Raw genomic sequence first — 20,977 nt, forward strand, 5'->3', positions numbered from 1 at the left:
TTTATCAATCATTTGGGGAAAACTAGGGTGAATTCAACTGCTTATTCCCTCTTCAATAGTTGGTTAGTGTGACCCTAGCGGGTTTTTTTAAAGCATCACTTACACATAACCCTGCCTCTGCATGAGGCTGGTAGTGAGAAATTATGTGCAGATTCTTTTTGTACATAGATATATATACCTTATGTCAGGAGTCTTGGTCCATTGGCTAGGTGGCTCCAGCTGGATCAGTGTCAATGTGTGCCTTTAGAAATGTATTACCAACTTTAAAAATAAAATCTACTGACAGTATCTTACCGAAAACAATAATACAGGCATCAGAAACGTACGTTGAATGTGTTTAGAAGCCTATTAGCCCCACTGAAATCAATGAGCTTCAGTATCATATAGACATCTATTACTCTCAAGGGACCTATGCACTTCAGAGTTGGGTTGTGGCCACGCATCTCAGCATACAGTCAGTAAAAACAGATTGTAAGAACAGAACAACAGCCACAGCTATTAACTCTGGTCAAATGGTCTTTTGGATGAGCTGATATGGAATGAATTGTGGGGGAAAGGAATGGATATAGAATTGTAGCCTTAGGTAAGATGCTTTCATCTCACACAAGCACATTTGAAGACACACACACAATCTGTGCGTGCTTCTCAGAGTCTGGGAGCATTAGCATTAGCACCACTGGTTGATGTCAACATTAAAGGCCAGCATGGTGTCATGGTTTGAGCACTGGCCTATGACTTTGGAGATCAGGATTCGATTCCTTTCTTGGCCATGGAAACCTACCGGAAGGCCTTGGGTAAGTCACACACACTCAGCCCCAGAATCTTGGTAGCAATCTTATAAATGCTTTTTTAAGAGTAAATACCACTGAGTTCAACCAAATTAACTTCTTAGTAGGCATGCATTCCTTAGGATAGCAGTGTTACCTAAAATGCCAGAGTTCCACAATCAATATTTAATAAGGGGAATTGTATTAGCTCAAGTGAAGCTGCTGAGAGGGTATTGGGCAACTAAAAGTAGGGATCAAGCCTGTGTATGCCCATCTCCAGAAATAGAATTCCAGAATGCAAGGTCTAAATATAATTTTATTTATAACAACAAATGGGGCATCAGCTTTTACACACACACACACACACACACACACACACACACACACGAACAAGTGATATAAAAAATGGTAGCAGATTGTGATTTTCAGAATTGCAGAGGGTGATCCTGTACTTGATTCCAGAAGCAAAGATTCCAGGTTTTTTGTTTGTTTGTTTGTTTGTTTTTTGGGGGGGGGGTGTCTGTGAAAGGAAAGTGGTTCAGCACATTGCATGTGGATCTGAGTTAGCCAGCACTTACTGAGGAATCAGGTGAGATACAGACAGAGTATCTGTCTGGCCTCAAAACAAGACCAAATTGGTAGTGCCTGAGCAGGTATGCTTTATAGGGGAAAACATATCCCTGGGCAGTTTGGGGATTAAATGGCTGGACAATCACTATGAATATCCCTAGACAAAGGAGTTTCTCTCCCAGATGGAGGTAATTTTGGATTTCTATTCATATGCAAACACAGGTTTATCACCCATGGTCCTATTAAAATATTAAGTCTGCCTAAATACCCTAAAGGCATCAGATCCTATCTGATTTTGGAAGCTAAGAAAGGAGCACACATGAAATTTTGCATATTTAACTGAAGACAAAATGGAAATGATAACACCCTGGATCTTTCATTTGCTCTGTTGTTATTCTGTTAAGACGTGCAGTACTGAAATCTATTCACTAGCCAGTTAAGAACTGTTGTGCTGAAAACTTTCTCATTATCCTATTAGGAAGACTTGCTATCTGAAATCTATTTGGACTGGTTACTACTGCAGCTACCTGCAATTTATTGTTGTTTTAGCCATTTTTCTATGACTCTTTATTAATTACATCTTTGATTCTTGTTTAAATATAATGTATCTTTATGTTCATTATGGAGAACTCACAAAATAGATATGGGTTAATTTATATGATGTGCTATGATATGATATACAGCAACTTTTGGAGTATTTTGTTGTATTTTTGCTATTGATCAGTAAATATTAGCAGCAATATCATTTATCTATTATATGTGTACACCTGTTACTTTTGTTCTAGTATTATCCTATCAGAGGTTTTGTGGTTCAGTTTTTTAACATAATTCCTAACTGGATGACATTTTTCATCTTTCTAATTCTATGATTCTATATTTTGATGATGAAGATGAAAATGAAGATGACACTTCTTTCTAAAAAGTTTTTTTTTAAAAGACCTGGGGTATAACAATGAAAATGTACAAAAAATTATGCAAAGGGAACTTGTAGCACCTTTGAGACTATTTTTGCAAAATAAGTTGTAGCATACACTTTCCTAGACTTGGAGCCCGAATAGACAGACCAAAATAAAGCTGCTTTGGGTCACTTTGGAGGTATGCTGTTTAAATGATGCATGCATCCTAAAACGCCGGAAGCTGTGCCAAAACTATGCTCCCAGTCCTAAGGACTGGAGTGGGGCTTTGGCACAGCTTCTGGCCTCTTAAAGATAAGTGTGTCATTTAAACAGCATACCTCCAAAGTGACCTGAAGCAGTCTTATTTTGGCCTGTCTGTTCAAGCCCTTGGCCTACTTTCTCAGGTGCACAGAGTGAATTCGTACCCAGAAAAGACCTTTATAATTAGACTGTATGAATAGCCATAGAAATGCAAAACTTGTAGGTATGGTGATGAGGTGACAAATTGAACTTCAACTATGGCTGTTGAGGAACAAAGGCAGGAGGAAAGATGTTGCAGGAAGAAAGATGTTGCCAAAGGCCAGGGTAGGTGGATGATCAAATGAATGGTGGAGGGAGTTTTAGAATACGGTGTTTGCAAGCTGGGAACCAGAAAAGAGATATGATAACCTCGCCCAGACATCCTCATGACATTGGGGTATTAATTAGTGTTATGTGTAGTGTGCCAGAAAGCCATTGTCTCTGTTCAACCCACTGTTGATGGATTGGAGTTTATGTATATGTTCCAATTCATCAGTTTCTCCTTCCAGTCTTTCTTTGTAGGTTTTGATGTTGTTCAACAATTGATGTTCTGTGGTCAGAGAAGGAATGCCCAGGGAAACTGAAGTCTTCTGAAACAAATTGTTGCATCTTCGCATTCCTAATATCTGATTTATGTTGATTTAAACTCTGACACTAAGAATGGCCTGTTTGCCCAATGTAGAGGGCTGAAGGGCATTTTTGACAGATGATAGCATATGTCGACTTAGAGGATGAGCAAGTGAAAGTGCCTCTTATATTGTGGGATCTGTGATAAGGTCCTGTGATGACGTGTCTTCTGTAGATGTGAGGGCAAAGTTGGCATTTGGGCTTGTAGCAAGGTCTTATACCCTTCTCCCCATCTGTGCTGTGCATCTTCCTGTAAGTCAGAAAATGTTTGAGATTGGGAGGCTGTTTGTAGGCAATTAGAGGTTTTCCACCAAGAGCCCTTGAGAGGGCAATGTTATTGTACAAAATAGTTTATAGTTCAGTTATCATGCATCTGAGTAGTCTCAACTGAGAGCTGCATGTGACTAGCAGGATTATATAATTTCCAGTCTTCAGTTTCTTCTGTAATAGATTGGTCCTGGGTACAAGTTGTTCCTTGTTGATTTGCTGTTTTACTTCATATGCTACAATGTCTTGCTCATAGTTAATTTCAAAGATCTTCCAAGTTCCCCTTGCATATTGATTTGCCAGACTAACATAGCTATGTCTCTGAATTGTACAAACAAAAAGAACATACAATGGCATGAATCCTGCTGCTAAAGTAGACCAACTGAATCATTGGGATATGCCTATATATCTACTAAGTATTTTGCATTCAATGGTCCACTCTAGTTGGGACTAACAAGATGCAGGCCAATAAAAAGAATACATTTTATTCTCCTTTCCCCAAGAATAATAACATCAATTGATGAAATGCTGATTTTTTTTAAAAAAAAATCAAAAACGTGCACGACATCAAATGCCTAGCACTGAAAGGATGATCATGGCTGAAATCCTGTTGGCCTACTACACTGTATAAAAATCACTATGCAAGTAGTTGCACAGTCTCAGAATTTGCAAGTGTGGAATGCAGTGCAGCCAGTAGTTCCACAAATACATACACATACACACTTTTGACTTAATTGGGAAGAGCTAACTAAATGTTGCACAATGGGTGAAGACCAACGTGCAGAAGACAGAGGACAGAGGCCTAGACTAGCTTAATTGTAGTGCCTTACAAGCCTGTTGTGATATGCAGTCGCCCCTCTTAATTTGCAGATCTCGGATGCGTGACCTTGAAAATCCACGGAGGGGCGAACTCAGCTATTTTGAATGGTGTGTGCCCCCACGCGCATGTGCACAGGTGCACACACAGGCATGCAGCCCATTCAAGCCTATGCAGATTGAATATGTACGAGCCTCCATTTTCACAGAGAGGTCCAGAACGGATCCCCCATGAAAACGGAGGGCCAACTATACTTCCTAGCCAGCCATGGAGAACTGCGTCTCCAGCAGCACATTTGCAATGGTTCCTATGAAGAAATGTATATGAGAAAGATTTATTCCCCAGTCTGTTCCAGAGAAAATCTAGTTAGGAGCCACACCTCTCTGATCAGCCATTACTATGCACTTTGCCAAAGACTAGTCACTTCAGCTGTGCATCTTCCCCTGAATGAACCCTGGGAAAATCTCACCATTGCTTCTCTGCTACTCAACAGTGGCTTAAACTGTGGCTGATCCTCTCTATCGCATAGGCTTTCCTCACCTTGTTTTCTCTCTCCCCATCCTTGTTTTCCCTTTCCAGCCTGAATGCTCCTGACCCAGCATTTGTGTGCTGACTTTTTCTCTCTCCTCCCCAGTTGTTTTCTACTCCCAGTGTGGTGTTGAAGACAGGAGGGGATGGCTGTGAGAAGAAGAAGAGAGGATATATGATGTCGTCAGTGCCCTGTGACACCCCTATTTGTCAGGGGAGCAGAGAAACACTTTGCCTGGGTGATGAAAAAGCTTTTCTAATGAGGGTTGATCAATATCACTCCCACTGCACCATCCATCAGGGGTTGTTAGGAGCCAGGGTGTCCATTTCTGACTAACTCCTGATGTTGGGGGCTGCAAGGTGGGGCAGCAAGGGGAGGGGACAGGGAGACAAAATGGGGGAAGGGAAAACTCTGGGACTGCCTTGGAAGGAATTAGTTCTAGAAGCCTTGGAAGGCTGAATCCTGTCCAGATCCTTGGGTGTAAGAGAAGTCTATGAGAGATTGATGGGGCTGCAGATGTTTCTGCCTCCATTAGGTGGGGGGCGCCTGCCTGTGCTCTGCCTTAAACAAACAGCCTTGTAAATCAGGACCAGAGAAGGCATCTTGAGGATCTGCAGCACTGAAAAAAAACCTAGCAGTGAAGCTCTCAGAACTTCTCTGAATTGCAACTGGCTTCCCTGCTTCATTTGTGCAGCCAAGCACAACTGGGGGGTATAATTATGAAATGTGTTTTTGGTGCAATGGCCATCACAATGCACAAATTCAAGACACAGCATTGGACACAAATTCCATATTCTTATCATATGAGTTGGGGTGGGTGGGTTAAAAATAAGCATATTTTTTGTCATTATAGCTCCAAGGGCAGAACTAGGGAAATCTCAGTATCCAGAACTGGGTGATATATAGCCTGCAGTATTTTAATTTTTTTAGGAGGTGGTCTTTTCATACTCTCAGTATGCTGTCCTTGCACTGTGGCAAACACTAGATGAACAGAATGTTGTTATGCAATCCACAGCTCCACCGTGAGCAGTGTGGAGTTCAAAGGGACAAGCATCACTTAATCTAGGCTTATTTCCCTTTGGCAGAGTAGATCACTGGTAATTTAAGATGTGTTTGTAACCGCTGAATTTCTTTATGAAGGTACTGGTTCAGCATAGGTGATCTAAACATTTTGGACAGAATCCTGCTGATACAGTACAGGAGCAGTCACACTCTTTCTAGGCTCCTACAGCGGTAGCAAAGGCTGAGATCCTATGTCGGGATGATGCACAATTTCAACATTTGAAATGACACTTTGATTTATCCTACGCAACCCTTGTGTTGAATGGCAAAGCAAATGTACAACCAAGTTGAAACCAAATGCATGACTGAAAAAAACAATCCAATTCCACACATGCACATGCAATGGCATCACTCTATTTCTGTCAAGGTGAATTGAATCTAAACACTGCTCACTGGACAAAAATATCCAACAACTTCCATGCAGGAAAGCTGAGCAAGCATAAGATACCAAGAGGATCCACGGCTCTTTCTGCCAGCTTAAAACAGCCTACTTCTTCAGTGCCATCCTTTTTTCCACAGCTGCTATGTCTGCAGAATTTTTGCTGCCGCTACCACCACACAACAATGGTATTGTTACTCCGGTGCAGTGTACCTGTGGAATTTTAGCATCCAATACCAACTCAGTGCTCCTCATAAGATCCTTCAGAAAGCCACCCTCCTTACACACACACACACACACACACACACACACACTCAAATTCATCTTCTCTGCAAGTGTTCTGCTGCTGCTGATTCTTCTGGCTGACCCAGTCTGCAGTGTCTCTTGTGTTCCTTGATTTGTGTTTGAATACATGTTTGAATACACGGTGTTCAAACATGAATCGAGGAACATGAAAGACACTGCAGACTGGGTGAGCCAAAATAACCAGCAGTAGCAGACACATTATAAACCATCCTGGGCATAAAATGCTATTTGGAAACACTGAAATTCTGGACCATGCCAACAACTATCACCTCAGAATGCACAGGGAAGCCATTGAAATCCACAAACACCTGGACAACTTCAACAGGAAAGAAGAAACCCTTAAAGTAAACAAAGTTTGGCTACCAGTCCTGAAAAACATCAAAATCAAGACCCAGCAAATGCAAATGAAAACCACCCAGAATGAGGGGGGTTTCCCAGCAGACAATGGATCATTAATTAAATAGACACATTGAAGCCTTGCCATTCAACAACACAAACATCAGAAATATACTCTTCCAGAACATGGCCACATAGCCTGAAAAAGCCACAAAAAACAATAAAAAGGAACTTCTTGATAGTAAGTGATGTTTGGCAATGGAATCAATTGCCTGCAGAAATGTTGGGGTCTCCTTCTCTGGACATCTTCAAAAAGAGACTGGACAGTTACCTCCTGAGATACTTTATTTAGAGATCCTGCATTGAGTAAGGGGTTGGATGTGATGGCCCACGAGACCCCTTCCAACTCTAGGTTTCTGTGACTCTAGAGCACTAAAGAGTCCTCCCATTTTCTTGTACATGTCTCTTTTAAATCTTATCTTGGTTGAAAGTTCATTAGACAGCCTTCCTGGTTTCTTTAGAGCAAGGATTCCCAACCTCTTTGATTTGAGGAGCCCTTATTCCTATGGTGGAGCCCCTAAGAGGCCAATCCTATGGCTTACAAGTTAATGGTGTTTAGGACAATATATAAGAATATATTCTTATTCTTTAATTTCATTCAATTTTTATTTCTTTCATTTTCTTGGAGCAGCCACAGAGCACCTGGGAAGGGCACACAGAGTCCTAAAGGCTCCTCAGAGCACAGGTTGGGAACCACTGCTTTAAACACGTCCCATTTTTCCTCCTCTTTAGAATAGTTTGCAATTGTGCCTTCAATATCTCACTTTTTTACTAATACTTTTTGTTGAGATACAGTCATCCCTCAATAAGCATGGATTCTTTATCCACGGATACTTCAAAATATTTTTGCAAATATACAAATTCTAAAAAGCAAACCTTGATTTTGCCATTTTATATAAGGGACACCATTTTACTATCCATTGTATTTAATGGAACTTGAACATCCATGAACATCCACTGTAATATGAACTGAAGGGCCTTGGATCCCTTTCTGCTAGAAAGGTGGCATAAAAATGAAATGAATGAATGAAAATAAAGCAGGAAATAAGTCCCATACCCTATTCAGAGCATTCCAGTAAGGTCAAGAAGCCTTCTTAGTGCACAGAGCTCCCCCAAAGAGTCATTTACTGACTTTAAAGTATATCCTTAGAGTATATCAATCGGTTTTTCTAGCTCATAGTGCTCCTTTGTTGTCAACCCAGAGGCTGTGATCCAGCATTGCACCAATTCATGCTGTAGCAATAGCTGTATTCACAGCAAAAAATTGCAAACCCGTAGAAGGGGAAAAGATCTGAAAACTATACTTAATTTGACATGTTATTTCAAATGCAGAAACTTCCTAATTGAGAGGGAATGAAGACTAGTTCTGACAAATATGTTGGATGTTCTCATCTTTCAAAAATTGGGCTATTTTTTCAACCTCTGTGTTTCCAGTTGTGCTGAAAGGGGACGGATTGCTCTGCAGCTTTTCCAATGCCCAACATTTGTGAAAGGGCCGGCAGCTGCCTAGATCCTCTAGTATGCATGTCCGTCTAAAGGACAAAAGTCTTCCTGTTGAACCTTGATCAGACTGTCTGAAATGGGACTATATAGTAGGATTATAATTTTTCAGGAGTTAAGGAGGAGTGGTGTTGGATTACCACAATCTCCAGTAACCTCAACTAAGGATTGAGTTGATGAGGTTTGTAGTCTGGCCACCTCTGGGGCATCTAGGTTGTTTAAAAGGATATCACTACTGCACACTTGGCCCAGATCCTAAATCTGTTCCATAGCATATCCCCCAATTGAATGCAGTGACTGGGGCAGGAGGAAAGGAAAATGCATTTACCTGTACTAGCTAAGCTTGTTTCTGCTGTGAAGGTAGCTATAGTTTAAAGGTGAGGGAACTCTGGCCCTTCAGATGTTATCCTGCAACTCCCATCATCCCTCACTCTGGTTCTGCTGGCTAGGGCTAATGAGGTGAGTTCAATTTCTGGAGGGCCCATCCCTGCCATTGTCCATAAGCCTGCAGCTTTCCTAGAAAGAACCCTGGGAACTATAGTCCTGGGGAAACAGGGAGACTAATGATTGTTCAAACTGATTTAACACCAGCCTTGCCAAATTACAATTCACAGGATTCTTTGGCAATTAATCTGGTTGAAAACCAATATAGATTTGCATTGTAGAGATTATTCTACTCACTGAGTTGAAATTATATTGAAGCAATGTGAGGTGGGGTGCGAGAGAGAAGGGAATAAGTTTCTCTTGCTATGGAAATTGGTTTTTCCTCGCTGTAGAAATCCTTCAAAATCAGCAGCCTGGAACTGAATGACAGATGGTGGGTGTGCTTGTGAAATGGAGCCAGCTTCAATGAAATGTACTATTCACACCTACAGTACTCCTGGCAGATTTGGAAGGTGAGGGAAATGTACACATATATACTGCAACCACTCTTGCTTTTAGGCTACTAAGGTGCATATGAGACTTCTGCATAAAGGGAACACAGCTTTTGTAACCAGAGCAATTTTGATAATGGATTGGTCTCCATAAAAGACAATGCCTCCATTTGTACAACGGTCACCCTCTTGTTTCAGGATCACATTTTTTTCCTTCTCTGAGACTCTCGCACATGGGTTCACTTTCCCCAAATTATTTCCCACCTTGACTCTGCCCCCAGGACCACCCCACTTTCACCCACAACTTCAAGCAAAACTTGGAAGTACCAGGCTGGGAGTCTCCTCTCTTCCACTCTGGGCACGCTGCCAGATCCTCACATCCAGAAACCAATTTCATAAGCACCATTTAAAGCACCTTTGAGCCTCTCTCCTCCCATTAGCACGCATGTGTGAGAAACAGAAATGTCATTTTAAATCTGCTTGTATCAGGCTTTTAAAATCAAGGCAGGCTGGTGGATTTCTAACTGCCTCTCAATCTTCCTACATTTTTGGTGTCACCTGTCAACAGATGCATTCTGTCTGAAGTGCACTTTTTCAAACTGTTTTAATTTTTATTATACAGTAGGTTTCATTTTCTTACATTAAAATATGCATTTCTTCATGCCATTTAAAATGTTAGTTCTCCACTAATAGTGTTTAACCAACACAGGAACTGTTTTCTCTGCCCACCACCACTTCTTGCAATTTTGAGTCTGAAAGAGTATGACTTGCCCAAGGACTTGCCTATGACCAAATAGGGATTCAAACCCTGCTCTCCAGTCATAGTCCTATGCTCAAACCACTACATGATGCTGATTTCATATGTGAGTGTGTGTGTATGTGTATAACTGCCACCTATTTATCCCTTTACTATACTCTTCAACATTTCACAGATGAAAACTGAGACACATGGGAAAGCAACATTTGTGTTTGGTAAAGATGAGAAAGATGAGCAAGAACACACAAGCTAGGAGATGATGCAGTAGTTTGATTTTGCCTGAGCGTACAGGCAAGGGCAAGATCCCTCCTACTCCTCTCCTTCCCATTGATAATTTGAGTCAAGCTACTTTTGCATTCTGAACTCAGCTTGCAACATGCTGGAGGAAAACGGGGGGGGGGGGGGGGAGAGAAAAGCTGAGACCTTTTCAAAGCATTTATAAAAGTAGCATGACAGAAAATTAATCAGGACAGTCTCTATCAAATTGGGACTGCTGGAGGGTATGATGTACAGAACTGTCTCTTCAGTCATGTGTGATATAGCTTTTTCTCAAATCCTTGCACCATGTCCATAAACACTGAAACACTGCCCTACGGCTATTCTTCATGTCCCACAAATGTGGACCAGATGCTTTGTGGTGCCCTATGGCAGTGGTTGCACTTTTCCTAAGGTTGCAGAGTGAGGGAAACCACACACAATCTAGCAGCTTCAATCAGCCTATTTTTGAAGCTCCTGCAAAACATGCGAGTATGGTAAGGAGGTGACAAGTTAGTTTTGTATTTCTGTTGCTATTCACACATACAATCTGCCCATTCATAGATATAAAAATCTGTTGCTAGACACTTCACTCCATGTATCTGATGAAGTAGACTTAAATCTATGAAAGCTTAGGCTACCAATTTTTTTTTCTTTCAGTTAATCTCAAAGGTGAAACAAGCACTATAATACTCACAGTTGATGCCTCTGGATATATGGACAAATATCCTTAGACCATATGCCACCAACACTCCTAGCTCAATGAAGGACACTACCAACTTCCTGAACAAATTACAGTCCATCCACAATCTCCCTGGGAACACCATCTTAGCCACTTTGGATGTGAAATCCCTGTATACCAACATCCCAAACAAGGATGGATTCGAGGCTGTCAGGAACATCATTCCAAATGGGACCACAGCAGGCCTAGCCACCAAGGTCTGCCACTTTGTTCTCACACACCATAACTTCACTTTTGTTAATAATATATACTTTCATGTTAATGGTACAGCCATGAGCATCACAATATAATAACATTATCATGGTAGATCTGGAATAATGCTCCCTTAACTCCTGCACCCAGAAACCTTTCGCCTACGTGAGGTACATTGATGGTATCTTCATAATTTGGACGCAATCTAAGCTTAGAACTATCAACAGAACAAGGTCACTTTCTGGACACCACCATATAGCTACACAGTGCACATCTAAGCACCATGCTATATTGCAAACCCAGTGACCACTACAGGCCCCCATTTTTCATCATGAACACATTACCAAATCCATAATTTGCAGCCAAGCTCCAATATAATCGTATTTGATCAGACACACAGGACAGGAATATGGAACATATGGAATTGCAACAAGCATACAGTACCCACCATATGAATTTTTAAAACCAAAAATCAACAAGCTAAGACTCGTTCCGATATTATTATCAATAAACTATAACCATTCCAGACAAAAAATTGCTGCTTCCTCAAGGGCTCTTGGTGGCAGGTCTTTACTAGTCCACGGATAGCCTCCCAATCTCAAACAGTTACTTACCTACAGGAGGACACACAACAGGGATGGGGAGATAGGTACAAGACCATGCCACAAAGCTAGATGCCAGCTCTACCCACATACTTACTCAGGAAATGTCATTACAGGACCTAATCACAGAACCCACAATATCAGGAACACTTTCACTTGCCCATCTTCTAATGTGATATATACCATTAGCTGTCAACAATGTCCTTCAGCACTCTACATTGGGCAACCAGGCTCCAGAGGTTAAATGGAGATAAATCAGATATTAGCAATGAAAATACACAAAAAATCACTTGCAGAACATTTCAATTTTCTGAGTGCTCCATCTTCTGAGAACAGCAGTTCTTAAAACAAAACAAAACAAAACAAAAAAACTGTAAAGGAAGATTGAAAGAGAAACATCAGAATTGCAGTGTATTCACAAACTGCAGTGTAGTGACAGTGGGTTGAACAGAGACAATGTTTTCTGGCACACTACACATTATAACACAAGTTAATACCCCACTCTCATGAGGACTCTCTTCTCCAGTGTATCACATCTATTTTCTGGTTCCCTACCAGCAATACACTACATTCCAAGAACTCCCTCCACCATTCATATGGTTATCTACTCACCTTGCCTTTAGGTAACATCTTTCCTTTTGCCTTTGTCCCTCATAAACCATTGTTAAAACTGAACTTGTCACCTCATCACCATATCCACAAGTTTTGTATTTCTATTGCTAATTACACATACAACCAGAACATTTATAGCTTTAAAGATCTGTTCTTGGGAATTTCAGTCCATGCATCTAGAATCATAGGATCACAGAGCTGGAAGAGATGACAAGGCCATTCAGTCCAACTCCCTGCCATGCAGGAATACAAAATCAAAGCACTCCTGACATAGGGCCATCCAGCCTCTATTTAGAAACCTCTAAAGGAGATTCTATCACCCTCTGAGGCAGCTCATTCCACGATCAAACAGCTCTTACTGTCTGGAAGTTTTTTCTAATGTGTAAGTGGAATCTCTTTTCCTGTAGTATGAATCCACTAGTCTGTCTAGCAAAGCTACAAAGCTTATGCTATCAACTGCTTTCTCTCAGTTCAAGTGTTACAAGATCCCTTTTTATACACACCCTTTGTGACTCTTAACACAATGGTTTTTCTTCAGGAACAATTCTTTTAGTGGGGATACTGTGAAAAATAAAAAGCAACAACCACAATTAAAATGTACTGTTTTTTGCTGTATCCTTCAGATCCAACAAGATATCCTGCTGAGTCCTGATGGGCTTTCTTATCCCAAAAGTGTACAGGACTGCAGCATAAATCCTGAATCAATGTATGAGTTATGGGACAAGGGACAGAACAAGGAGTCTGCTTTCCTCAACCTTTTGGAAATGACCCTTAGCAACAGTTTCAAGAAAATTACATTGGAGGTACATCATTAGATTGCAATGGGAGAAAACCAATGTGTAGAACTTGTGAGTACCTCACCACACACTCTCATGTAAGTGCTATCTGAACATATCTAGGGAACATGTGGCCCTCCAGATGTTCTTGGACTGCCGCTCCTACCATCCCTCACCTTTAGCCACAGCTGATAAGAGTACAGTTTGGTAACATCTGGAGGACCACACCTTCCTGAACCCTGGTCTTAAATACAGCCACCCCTCCTTATCCATGGATTCTTTATCCATGGATCCAACCATTCTCATCTATCTATCTATCTAGCTAGCTATCTAGCTATCTAGCTATCTTTCTATCTATTCCCAAGAGCAAACCTTGATTTTGCCATTTTATATAAGGGACACGTTTTCACTATGCCACCGTATTCAATGGGATTTGAGCATCCACAAGTTTTGATATCCAGGGGAGGAAGGTCCTGGAACCAACCCCCAGTGGATACTAAGGTCTCATTGTATATCCAAGAGTGGACTTTTGACACCTACTGTGAAATTTGCCTGCATACATGCTGAAACACCTCTCCTCCCCCTGCATACCCTATGCCCAAGAAATAAAATATATATTCATACCCAGGCAGATAGACAGCTATAGACTTAGATACACAAAGGGGAGGAGGGGAATTCCAGGTCTTGTTGCCCTCTCCCTGCATTCATCACCCCAGGAGTCTATGGAGACCAGGGGAAGCACAGCACAAACGAGCCCCTTTTAATGAGCAAGACTTTATTTGTTCCTGAGATGGAGCATCCGGTAGTTACGGCTTTGACTTTTATGAGGAACTCAGAAGCAGTAATAAGCCAATGGTCCTCTCCCTCCCTCCCTCCCTCTTCATTCCCCCCACTTTGGAGCTAGCAGTAACCTAAGGGCTCCCCCTCTTCCTAACCAATGTTTTATTTCCCAGCTATCAGAATTGTCCACTGTCCACTCATCAAGTTTGTCTGGTGGTTTTAAAAAATACACATATTCTCTCTCTCTCTCTCTCTCTCTCTCTCTCTCACCATCCTTCCCTAAGCTTTGGAAAATTGCATCTGTAGCATCCACCACCACCACCACCCCCTTTATTTTTGCAAAGTGTGAACTCTGCATGCCTCCTCATTTCCCCCTCCACCACTGCAGCCCCATTTCAAGAGAAAGAGCAGCTGCCCTTTCTCAGCTCTCCCTCCCTTCCCGCTCTTCCATTTGGTCTCTCCAGATCCCATTTGTCTTCCGCCTTATAGGCTGGTGGTGAGTCCTTTTTATTACAGGCCTGGCGGAGTCCTCCTTGTTAGATTGAATTACATGATTCACTGTTTGATGGTGCTTTTCTATTACCTTATAAATTTTGTTTATTCCTTCCCTGACCCTTTATTCACAGCCTGGGATTTCTCACAAGATACAAAATAAATTTATAAACAAATCAATTAAATATTTCTTCACAATTTGTCAGCCCCCCTCCACAAAAGACACACAATATTGCCAAGAATTATGGGCCGCAGAGCAAGGCAATGCAGCTCCGGGCTGCCAAGAGAGAAGGAGAGGAAGGAAGGAAAGAAGAAAGGAGAGAGTGAGGGAGGGAAGGCAAGGCAAGGCAAGGCAAAGAGAAACTAAAACCACTGCAGTCTTGACATCTCTAACACAAGCCAAGCTTCCCAGTTCCCACCACCACCAGCACCACCCTTCCATTTTGCTGAGTCAATGAGTACAGACCACAGGGAGAAACCTTAGCCCAACACACAACCTGCCATAGGAGCTTGTGCCTGACATTAATCACTGGTGCCCACATTTTGAGATCCATGTCTGAATAGGCATGTATTTATTCCCTTTGTAATAATCCTGTATGCACCATCCTTTGGAAGAGGCTTGCCAACTGATCTGGTAGGAAATATCTGCCCTGGGTTGCTCTTGCAATTTTACCAAGACTTTCATTTACAGACCAAACTTGCCACGGTGTGGAAATAAATTCAACTGCTCATGTGTCCAAATGAATATGTAATGGTTAAGACCAGGCCTCAGATTATCTCTACAGTTTTTAATTTTTTTAAAAAAACACCCTACATTTCTGTAGTAGGGAGTAGGATTATTAGGTCCAAATTCAATGGCGTATTCAGGATCTATCAACAACATCCATGGTTGGGATTTCAAAGAACCAAACTAACAATGGGGCACTGGGATCTTTTTGCCTGACTTGCCATTTTCCAAACTTGATCCCATGCTCATCCAAGTTTCCCAAAGGAGCAAAACATTTAAATACAGTGGTTCCAGGACCCCACCCCACCCCCCACCCATGGATACCAAGATCTGTGGATGCTTAAGTCCTATTAAATCCAATGGCACAGTGAAACGGTGTCCCTTATATAAAATGTCAAAATCAAGATTTGCTATTTGGAATTTATACTTTTTTAAAATATTTTCAAGCCATGGATGCTTGAATCTGTGGCTACAGAGGGATAACTGTACAACACAAGGCAAATTGTGGATTGGCAAGCTTATACTAGTTTGTTCATTTATAAATACAGTACTTATGAACTGCTTGTATCTGCTTACCTATCACGTTTCACAGTGGAGCACAACAATAATCCAACATGAGACAAAGCAAGGCATAAAATCAAGATACAACATTTACATTATCCATGAAATAGATCATAGAGGTGGACAAAGCAAAGTCCTTATATCACTGGATGGGGCTGATGGAGCTGCACATATTGTAGTGCAGAGTTTCAAAAAGCTACTGTTTTAGATCATAGCTCCCAGAATCCCCAGCCAACATGACAACAATAGTCATGCTACTTGGGGTATTTGGGGAGCAATATTCTGGAAAAGTAACTAAACTACACCCTGGCAGTGTCTGTTTTGATACAGAGCATGCTGGATGATGTCCTTGTTACTATTAGCTCATTATTTCCCTCTGTGTGTTGTTGGCATCATCACGAGCATGGATCAGTTATGTTTCCAGCTCTGTCGAAAATGTGTTTGTCAGGGTCAAAATAGACATTAAGGGAAATACATATTCCCTACAATTATCTGATCTTCTCCCCCTTAATGGGATTTCCTCAGAGAACCCTGTCTCAGTGATCAGACTTGCAAATTAAGCACATCTTCTCCTTCCCATGGCCAATCACAAAATGAAGCAGGCTAAATACAAGATTTGTGTTTGAGGAAAAACATGAAGGACACACACATCCTTCAGTGCTTTGAAGGCCACCTCTGCAAACAAACACAATGTAGCATCTTGTTTGATCCTCCTTTTTGCGCATCCTTCCCACCCCACATACGCACCTCCTGAGCTCAAGATGTTTCACCAGTGACCACTGGTTTGGCTGCAAATGGCCCCAGACTAGTAGATGTAGTAGCCACTACTACAAACAAGAAGGCAGGGAGATTTACACATTCCAAAGGGAGAGAGAATCTTTCATATGTTCTTTTGAGATGCAAACTAGGTGCCCTGTTGCTTATTGATTATGCAATTAGGGTTTTATGTGGACTTTAGTATTTTAATTTAATATGGATTTGAATTGCATTTTTAATGATGTACATCACCTCAAGTACCTTCAGGCTCCAGGACACCTCCTAAATACAATCGAAGGAGGGAGAGATATGAGACAACAGGATTGTGAAAATGTCTTTCTGGTGGAATACTAACAGAGAAATTCACTGAGCTGAGAATAGTTTAGCACAGGGATGGGAAACTATGCTGTATCACTTTTAATTCCCACCTGCTGTATATACTTGTGTATAAATCATCTTCACGCATAAGTTGAGGGCAGCCTTGGGGGCAAATTATGAATTTTGATATGACCTGTGAATAACTCAAGGGTAAAACATAGGGGCCTGTAACGAAGGATATAAATGATGAAGCAAAGGAAAATAATGCCAGAGAACTTACAGAATTCTGGCAGGCATGACTGTTTGTGCTCCCCTTAAGGCTGGATGGATATGGAGGGAACTATGGTAAATGGCTGCTGTGTGATGTGTGATGGAGGTGACCAGGTGTGGACAAGGTTAAAAAAACATGCACATGTCAGAGAGGATGTAAAGGCAATAGTTAAGGTACAGTATTAACTCTTATCAAAAAGGAATCATACTCTTCTCTGAGCAGAGTGGCAAAAGGCAAGAGCTTACTCCATCCCAAGAGATCCTAAAGGAAGCATCAACCCCCTCTGCTCTCTTGGTGCTCCTTTGAGGAGAAGCACCAAATTGCTGTCATAGCCACCATTTCCTCCCCAGGCAATAAAAAAGGCCAGAAGCAGCTCTGCAGTGGAGAGAGTAGAGGAAGTTGGTGCTTCTTGTAGGTTCTCCTGGGACAGACTAAGCTTTTGCCTTTCACCACTCTTTTAAGATAACAGTATGGTTCCTGTTAAAGTACAATAGTTACATTGACCCATGGATAAGTCGACCCAGGTTTTTTGGGTTGAGTAATGGATAATGGGAAGTATACTCCAGCATCTTGCAGGGCATATGTTCTGTAACTCTTGTCTAGAAGCACCTAATTATTAAAACTCAACTCCTCCTTGGAAAAAAAAGCTTTTTAAATACACCCAGTTTGGTATATTGATGTGAGCATTGGAGTATGATCCTGGAGACCAGAGTTTGAATCCCAGCTCTGCCATGTAAACCCATTGGGTGACATTGGGCAAGCCACACTCTCTCCGCCTCACAGGATGGCAATGGCAAACCTCCTCTGAAGAAGCTTGCCAAGAAAACCCCATGATAGATTTGTCATAGGGTCCCCATAAATTGGAAACAACTTGAAGGCACACAACAACAACAAAACTTTCTAATCTAAACGTGATATACCAGGAAAAATAAATGGAATTAGGGCATGTTTGAAGATGAAAAAAACAGAGAATAGATTTCAGAATTAAAGTTATTACAATACTTTTACCCAGGGATGAGTTGCTAGGGATATCATGCTAAAGTTAATCATTGTTTAATAAAACACTAAATTTAGTTCTTGGGGGGACAGAGTTGGGACACAAACCAAGCAGGAATAAAGCTATACTACCTTGCTAATGGCACAGACTAGGACAAACATGGGAGGTGTGTAGGTGTATCATGCTCCTGGGCTTCACCATACCATCTATACTTCTATTTGCACTTCCAAAGAGGTGTGTCATAGAACCTTTGAGTTGGAAGGGACCACAAGTGTCATATAGTCTTCCATGTGGGAACACACAACTAAAGGGCCACTTGAAAGATGCTTTGGTGGTTTAAAGACCTCCAAAGATGGAGAGTCCACCATCTTCCAAAACAATCTATTATACTGTTGAAAAGCTCTCACAATAAAAACGTTTTTCCTAACATTTAGGTGGAATCTCTTTTAATTTGAATCCATCAGTTTATATTCTAGCCTCTAGAGCAGCAGAAAACAAGCTTGCTCCATCTTCTATATGGCAGCCTTTCAGATATTTAAAGAAAGTTCTATCACCTATCAATCTTCTCCTCTCCAAGCTAAATATACCCAGCTTTTGAAGCCATTCTTCATAAGGCTTAGTTTCCAAAATTTTGATCATCTTGGTTGCTATTATTCCAGCTTGTTGATATAGTTCTTGAGATGTGGTGCCAAGAACTGAACACAGTATTCCAGGTGGGGTCTGACCAAAGCAGAATAGAATGACACTTACTATTTCCCTCAACACTATGCTCCTATTGATACAGCCCAGAATTGTATTGGCTTTTTTGGCTGCTTCATCACACTGTTGAGTCATGTTTTCTCCAAGGAAGCTTCTGCGTTAGTTACTAACGCTGCTAAGGCATCTTCCCAATGCTCTCAATTGATGGACACTGATGTGTAATAGCAACTTTACCTCTAAACATAGTTATTGATGACTGCAAGGGTGTCTCTGCTACAGGTGTAACCTGGTGTGATAGCCTACTGGCCTTCTCCCCAGCAGTGCCTGGGAAGTGTAGTTCTCTGAAGTACCTTAGGGATCAGAAGCAGACAATTCCTGTCCCCATCTAGAGCAAGCATTGGAGATCACTGAGTTACCAGAGATGTAACTGTGCTGTTGTTATAGAGATCTATTGGATAGTGGTTATGATGTCATTGTATTACTCTTTCTTATGCCATCACTGCATAGTTTTTTCCCTTGTGACATCACTGCACAGTGCACAAATCTCTCCCTCTCCAAACCATGCTGTTTTGTAGTACAACTGTCATGAACTTCTGGCAGCAATCTGGGCACTGGCCCAAAAGAACTGTTCATGGAATCTGGGGAGCCAACCATACAACCCACATGGGCACTGCAGCTGGAACACAACTGTTGAGCAAACAGAGAACCTCCCAAAACTGAAGGCCCTGATCCAGCAACCTCCTCCTCCCTGCCCCCCAGTGAATATGGCCAATAGCTTGGATTACACCAAATTTACAGCTGGATTACAGTTTTTTTGTTGTTGTTCTTGTGTGCCTTCAAGTCATTTCCAGTTTATGGAGATGCTGAAGTGAACCTATCATACAGTTTTCTTTGGAAGTTTCTTCAGAGAGTGTTTGCCTTTGCCATCCTCTGAGGCTGAGAGAGTGTGACTTGCCCAAAGTCACCCAATGGGCTTCCACAGCCAAGTCAGGATTTAAACCATAGTCTTCCATGTCCTTAAAAACATGGGAGTGCCAACACATCTAATAATCCTAATGAGGAACCTTTACTCAAGACAAGATGCTACTGTCAGAACAGAACATGGAGAAACATAATGGTTCCCAATTAGCAAAGGGGTCAGCCAATGCTGTATCCTCTCATTCTATCTGTTCAACTTGTATGCAGAACATATTATAAGAAAAGCAGGCTTGGACACAGAAGAAGGAGGAGTGAAAATAGGAGAAAAATACCAACAATCTAAGATATTCAGATGACACCATAGTACTAGTAGAAAACCTCACAGACCTAGAATACCTACTAAGGAAGATCAAATAAGAAAGTGCAAAGGGAGGCTTAATGTTGAACATAAAGAAAACAAAAATAATGACCACCAAGGACCTTCACAAGTTCAACCTAGACAATGAAGAAATAGAAATAGTAAAAGAATTCCCATACCTGGGATCAAACATTGATAGAAATGGGGACTGCATTCAGGAAATCAGAAGAAGATTAAGAATGGGGAGGGTGGCTATGAAAGAATTAGAAAAGATTCTAAAATGCAAAGATATACAACTGAGCACAAAAGTTAGAATCATACAAACCATTCTATTCCATTACCATGTATGGATGTGAGAGCTGGACAGTTAAGAAAGAAGATGGGAAGAAAATCCATTCTTTTGAGATGTGGTGCTGGACAAGAGTGCTGAGAATCCCATGAACAGCCAAAAGGACAAACAAATGGGTCTTAGAGCAGATCAAGCCAGAAACCTCCCTAGAAGCCAAGATAATCAAACTGAGATTATTGTACTTCGGACATATCATGAGAAGGAAGGACTCACTGGAAAAGACAATAATGCTGGGAAAGGTGCAGGTAAGTAAGAAGAGAGGAAGGCCACATGCTAGATGGATGGACTCTATTAAGGAGATCACGGGTATGGGGTTGTAGGAATTAAGCAGACCAGTGGGGGACAGAGGGTCTTGGAGATGTCTCATCCACAGGGTCAGCATGAGTCGTGATAGACTCAAGGACAGCTAACAACAACAACTTCCAGAGTCCTAGTCCAACACTCAAGCCATTACACCACACTGGCTCCTGTGGCAGCCCCTTGTTTTTCATCCAGTTTGTTTATTACTCCAGGCTCTACTAGGC

This window comes from Sceloporus occidentalis, unplaced genomic scaffold (genome assembly GCF_023333645.1).
Source record: "Sceloporus occidentalis isolate IW3139 unplaced genomic scaffold, rSceOcc1.0.p SCAF_1, whole genome shotgun sequence".
NCBI lineage: Eukaryota > Metazoa > Chordata > Lepidosauria > Squamata > Phrynosomatidae > Sceloporus > Sceloporus occidentalis.